We start from the raw sequence: 7,163 nt of genomic DNA on the forward strand, positions 1-7,163 counted from the left end.
TTTTCCTTTGTTTAAGGGTATTTGGGCAGTTTATTCTCTGTTATATTCTCAAGTAAACAATACATACAAGTACAGTACAGTATTTTCTGAGGAAACACTCGTACTTATTTTTTTTAACCCCATTCCCGATAACCCGGCATTTTCACAAACTCGGCCACCCTTCGGTCCACATTAGGCCGAGTTTACGAGGTTCTACTGTACCATTTTCTTTTGTTTTACAATGATAAACAATCTACTATTTCAAGGAAATAGATATATTTGTTTAGCCAATTGTGTCAAATCATTTTACTGAATCTATAGCTATAAATGAAAATGTTTGTTTGTTCACTGCAAACCTAGGTCGTTTGACAAATTGCTACAAAAGTCAGCAGTTCCATTAATTAACATACTACTAACTTAGATAATATCGTACATACCACTCCAAAATATTTATTGAATTTACATGTAGTGCCATCTATTGGAGCAAAACTTTAAAAAAATAATAAACTAAATATAATTCACACAATAAAGCATATAATTAAAAAACCAAATATTATATTCACTTAATAATTGCAACAATGATATAGCACAAAGTTTTTCACACTATGAAACTATGAGCACTAAGTTTTGGCTCTCTGGAGGACTTATCACACACTATTGATGTTGTCCAATAAGTCAATAGTGTGTGATAAGTCCTCTATAGAGCCAAAACTAAGTGTTCATAGTTTCATATTGTAACATAAGGACAAAAAGCAATTCACCAATCTAGACACACTATATTATTATTTTGATGAGTAGCACATGGTACTTACCTGTGTGGAGTCAAAACTGTTACACTATTTACAGTTTCCTATAAAACTCATCCCGAGAGGCACCCCGTTGGCAGACTGCCCATGTGTCGCATTGCCGTGACCAAATAAACCAAATTAATTGTAATAATTTTTCTATAAACTTGCTATTTACAAGGACATACTTCCCACGTAATTTATAGACATTCTTATAATGTTCTTAAAATGGTTTTACCACATATATTTTTGAAATTTACATTAATAATGCCAAGTATAAAATTATTGTAAGGAGTACTTTATAAACACGGGTGAAGCTGGGCATAACAAGCTAATAAATATTGTGTTGATTGCTCTTTTAACTAATATAAATAAATACTAATTGTATGACATTTTAGTATTTTTTAACTCCTAATGCTTTGAAATAATGATTGTGATTATGAGTTCCCTAGACCCAACTCATATGCTAAAGAATCATTTCTTCACCCACAGGTTAAAGGGTTAAATTTATAAAAATTCATATTAAATCCATAAACTTAATATAATGATGTAACTGTATAAATATAATATAAATTAAAACATATAACATACCTAGAGTAGAGGCAGCTACAATTCCAGAACCAAGGAGTTTGGATATAATAATTTTCAGACAGTCCACTATAAAAATATTAAAATATAACCTTTTTTACATAATCATTTATTCATATGATTTATTTTTATTAAATCAACACACAGACACACACATGTATATATATTAAAATTTAAAATTGATTATATTCTATATTAAAATTTTTTAATATTTCAAACTTCAAGAAATTACATTATATTGATATATCTGACTGTATAATGTTATAGCAATGACTAAATATTAAGAAAAATAAATAGCCTGAAATATAGACATAACTACAAATAAGGTTAGTTGTGAGGAAATCCATAGAGATGTGTGGTCTCTGTTCTTTTTGTAAAGAAATAAATATAATCACAGAGACAGCTATGCTCTATGGGTTTCATCACAACCTAGTACAAATGAAATCAGGCACAAGCAACAAAACACCAGCATTGTGATAAAAATAATAAAAGGTTATTTCCACTAGACTGGGAGTCTCCCGAATCCTTTGCAAACATCTAAGCAAAAGTGATGTGGAAGTAGTGATTATAAGATCACCCAATGATATATGACAAGATTAAAAGTGTAAAAGAACTAATACCAAAAGGTGCAACAAAGTGGCATCTCTTAAACCCCAATCAGAACAGATGACAGGACAGAGTACTGGCAGCACATATTGCACACTTAAGATAGAATGTCTGAGTATAAAGACAATCTCAAATGGGGGAAATTATCTACAGCACTAAAGGAACAGAAAAGAAAGATGCTCTCAATAAAAAGATGCCACAATTCTGATAAAAAATACAAGATATTTGCCATTTGAATGACTGAGTTGATCACTACATCACTACCAATCCCAAATTTCTAGTCATAAATAAAAAAAAATGAAGGAAACAAACTAAATCCTTGGGTAGGTCTTATTTCTTCCCTAGTCGTGAGCCTGCCCCTGAAAATGAGCCTCCAGATTAAGCTTTACACCAAGTCTTGCTATTTATACCATACAAATTTCCAACTTTCACTTTTAATACTTTTAAATGTCTGTGCATACTTCCAAATTAGCTGTTTTTATTTACTGTTATTTTAGTCTTATTTGTATGCTTTTTACCATTTTTTGTTGATATGTTACCTTATCTGACTTCTATTTTAGTCTTTTTTATTGTTGTTTCTTAGTTTATACACTGATAATATTATTTCATCTTTATTATAATTTTTGTATTTACCTAAAAAATTGTTAATTTAAAAATATCTGTTAAGTTGTTAAAGAAATATTTGAATTTGTATTGTTGGTTAGAATCAAAAAGTTATGTATGAACAATCCTATTTGAATTGTCAGAAAATTGAATGTTGTTGATCTGTAGATGGGATTGAAAATCCCAAAAAGTGTTGAATCCGAATAAATATCCTCAACTCCTTTAAATATTAAAAAAAAATAAAAATTCAACAATGTTTAATGTTTGAATATTTTTGTTTTATTTTCATTAGTATTTGTAAACATTCAATTTTTTGGAAAGTGACCTGATGAAGGTAACTTCATCAGGTCACTTTCCAAAAAATAACTTCATCAGGTATTTTCAGTTTAATAAACGTTTTTTACTACTCTAAAAGATTATATGTAATTGATTGAGTGATCTACTTTGAATTTTATTGCTTTTATACACTTATTTTCAAATAATATCAATTTAAAATAGTCGACTAGTTTTCAAAGATTAACCATTAGGATATTAATTTATCTTGTGCTTCAATATTCTTCCAGCTATTATTTCTAAAAAAAATAATATATATATTTTTTAAACATTTAGTTTATATATATATAGGGTGTCCCAAAAGTAACACAGGATTTAAATTTTAAAAAGAACATATTATTTATTCATTAATTGGCAAAGTTATTACATCATTTTAAAGGATAAACATTGCAATTAAATATGGAATAGAATATCTGACAAACACCCTCATGACACATTCTTTTGACACAATTTTCAATTACATTTTTGCACAATTGCATCACATTTTCATTGATAACTTTTCAAATTTCTGCTTTCAATTCAGGAATTGTTCTTATTTTAGTGGCATAAACTTTGAACTTCACAAATTCCAGAGAAAAAAAGTTGCATGGTGTTAGATTGCATGATCTTGGTGGCCAATTCTAATCACTGTTGTTTGAGATGAATTGCCCAAGAAACTTCTGCCCCCACAACTTGGTTGTTTTGTATGCCATATGACAGGTGGCACCATCCTGCATGTCACTCAAATCCATGCTGTCCAAATGTGGCCACAAAAATTCCGATATCATCTCATGATAATGCACACCATTCACAGTAACTGCATTTTCAGCCTCATTTTCAAAAAGAAAAAAAATATAGCTGAAAATTTTTCCAAACACTCCATTAGTCCAAAATTCACACAAGACTGTCATTCATTGGGCAAGCATCAGTTCTTTGCACAGTCATTTCAATTGGCATATTCCCCAACCAAAACTGCAATGTAATTTGCACACAGTCATAGCAAAACTTTCTTTGTACTTGTAACAAGTTTTGATAAATCATTAAGTGCTCCTCCATTGTGTATCACTCCATATTAACTAACTGCAATATGTTTACTACAAGATGTCACTTCATATGGCATTGCCAATCCAATGTGAGAAAAATGGCACAAAATTTAAATCCTGCATTAATTTTGGGACACCATTTATGTATATAAACTAAATACTTTTGGCTTCTTCATTGACCCTCTTCAGGTATACAAGCAGAAAAAGGAATTCAAAAGCGTTTCCAAAAATTTGGTAGAATTTTATTGTAGCTAATGATGTTGGAGTGTTCTATACATTCGGAAATTTAAACTGGCAGATATCCAATAAAATTTGAATGTATAGAACAAATTTCCAAATGTATAGAACATTTCAATGTTGTTAGCTACATTAAAATTCTACAACATTTTTGGAAACTCTTTTGAATTCCTTTTTCTGAAGAGAGCTGATGAAGAGGCCGAAAATATTTGTTTTTTAAGAAATAATTAACGAAAGTAGTATTGAAGTGCTAGGTAAATTATTAGTTATCTTAATAGAATAGCCCATACATAGTTTTTGTGAATAGTCAAAGTCATTATCTGAATGCCCGAATCAGTATGAATGTTTGCAACAATCTCAAGGCAGTGCTGCCAGATGCAAGAAAATAAAATTTGAAGTTCTTTCAAAAAATTACGAATAGGACATAATTCCATATATGCTATACAGTGTTATTATCCAGATGATGATCACTGATCTAAACTAAATTCATAGGCCGTTGATAGTTTGGGGGTCATCTTATAGGACAGATATATGCCAAAACTATAAAACTTCGACGAAAATTTATACATTGTCTTATCTGTGCAGATATACGGTAATATCAGCAGAGTCAACCTTTCCTCAGATTCTTCTTTGCTTAAAAATACATAAATTGAATAAAAGACCCTATGGCACTGGATTCTTGTAAAAATATTTCTTGAAAAAATTTTAAAAAGTTATCTCATTTCCAGCTTCTGTGAATGTACTAGACTATTAGCTGATATTAATGGTCCATAGATCTACATCAACTAAATACAGAACTGACACAATGGGTTCATCTTGAGTTGATAATATGTCCAATTAGTACAATATTATAAAAATTTCAAATTAGTTCATAGTTGTCTGGAAACACTTACATTGTTTTACTTTCTACAACCATCTTTCTGTTTAAAAGGTTTGTAAAATGCAATGATAAAATTATATAATGTTATAAATACTTATTTTGATTTTTGTAATTGAATATTTTATATTAAATAAACTAAATCCAGTTTGAGTTACCACGATTTACCTTTTCTATTATTTATAATTTTAGAATGGTCATCAATTTTTATAGGTAGGTAAAAATTTTCTTACCTTTTTGATACTATATATATATTAGAATATTTGGTACTATTCTGTTAACTGAATGCCATTCAACTGACGACACATGAATTGTGTTAACTTCACAAAATTGTATTGAATTCACAATAAACAGCTTTTGCAGTGATTTTGAATTCAAAGCTAACCTTTCTACTAATAATGTGTAAAATTTATAAAAGTCTATTATGTTTTTAAACAACACTAGTTAGAACCAGTTAATCCTGGCAAATGATTAGCATATTTACACAATAAGACTATTGTAGTTGTGAAATTTTACATATTTTTGTTATTTTTCTGCATTTCTAAAGTTAGATCTATAATTCATTATGGATATTGGAGTTAAATAATGTTTAAAAATTAAAAATTTACAGGTTTTTATTTATTTTTTTTAATATTACCTTGTGTAATGCCAGTCCTCATATCTGCAACATTAATTATGATATATTATGTAAATTAGGTCTATCGATAGGCATTATATGTCTCCAAGTAGCGCACTGGTTTGATGTGTTGAATGTGTTTAGATAATTTTCTTCTTCACTTCATGTTTTGTTTCTGACTTACAATGAATCCATTGCATTTTTGTACACTGTTGGATTTTCCAAATGATGAGGAAAGTGCAATATGTTTTATTCGAGAAAAAGGTATTTTGCACAGCAAAAGTTCAGAAATCATCCAATGACTGTATTTTTGCTCCTCTGATGTCCCAAGATGGAGATGCAATACCTGCTCTGCCAAAATATTGATGAGGGAATTACAAAACAACATTAAGGAAGGAACAAAAAAAAAAATGCGAAATGAAACACTGTTTTTTTCTAAAAAAGGAATAAAAATGATTGGTGCCCAGTAAACCGAAGAGTAGCCTACCAAATATTTCAATGGTAAATTTTAATCTTTAAATAACTTTTTCAACTTCTTTTTCAAATTAATAGTCATTGTAAAAATAAATTTAGAATTACCAGACAGGTCATTTATTAAGTAAAGTAGAATCTCATTTGAGAAGAAAGGTTCTAATTAGAAAGATCAGAAATACCTAGTTATTATATGAATGTAAATTATAACAATTATAACATTTATTAAGTAAAGAGGAATCTCATTTGAGAAGAAAGGTTCTAATTAGAAAGATCAGAAATACCTAGTTATTATCTGAATGTAAATTATAACAATTATAAATTTATTACAGTAAGAATCCATTTCATTTAAACTGATTTGTAATATTGATATTATAAAACAAAATCAGTTTTTACCAAATTAAAATAAACATTTGTCAACAAATATAAACTTAGAAAGTAAACATCTTTGCAATTTTTCCTTCATTAACAGCAAAAAAATTAAAGGAAACTAAAATGTTTATTTCTTAAATTTTTTAAAAATATACAGTACTGTACATAGTGACTAATTCTAATAGTTCTGAACTGAAAAATAAACACAGATTATCTTATCTCTCTTTATGAAAGTTTATTTAATATATATAAGTACTGGATCCAGAGGTACTTGAATAAGTCTAACTTGAAAATGAAAAGTATTTGAATAATTACTATACCTTTTATTAACATGTGCACAGGAGAAAATACAAACATCACAAATTTTAGGAATAAAGAACTAGTCAGAACGTGTACAATTCTATTGATAGTGCAATAAATGTTTTTAAAAACATTTTGTGATTTGAACAAATAAATTTTAATTTTTTTTTGTATCAATAGAAAGGGCTTAAGACCATGTAGCTCCTTTGTATGGATATATATTACACAATTTAGCATCAATGGATAGATTTGTACTTTCATTATATAAAGAATCTTTAATAGCATTTTTTTTTGTTTGTTTTAAACAACATGTGTAATGCCTTTCAGTAAACTGTTTAATGTAACTAATGGAATTGAAGTTTGGCAGGTATATC

The 7,163-nt window shown here is 28.5% G+C and overlaps 1 long non-coding RNA gene across 1 annotated transcript in view; it reads right to left on the reverse strand.

Moving 5' to 3' along the window:
• LOC111616849 overlaps positions 1-5,467 on the reverse strand; it is a 6,822-nt gene extending 1,355 nt beyond the window's left edge. The window contains exons 1-2 of the long non-coding RNA XR_002755331.1: positions 5,264-5,467; positions 1,356-1,421 (exon numbers count right to left, since the gene is read on the reverse strand). This is a non-coding gene — a long non-coding RNA (uncharacterized LOC111616849). The remainder of the gene's footprint in view (positions 1-1,355; positions 1,422-5,263) is intronic.
• Positions 5,468-7,163: the final 1,696 nt, after the last annotated feature.

Source organism: Centruroides sculpturatus, unplaced genomic scaffold (genome assembly GCF_000671375.1).
Source record: "Centruroides sculpturatus isolate CEXI.00-Female unplaced genomic scaffold, Cexi_2.0 scaffold3768, whole genome shotgun sequence".
Taxonomy (NCBI): Eukaryota; Metazoa; Arthropoda; class Arachnida; order Scorpiones; family Buthidae; genus Centruroides; species Centruroides sculpturatus.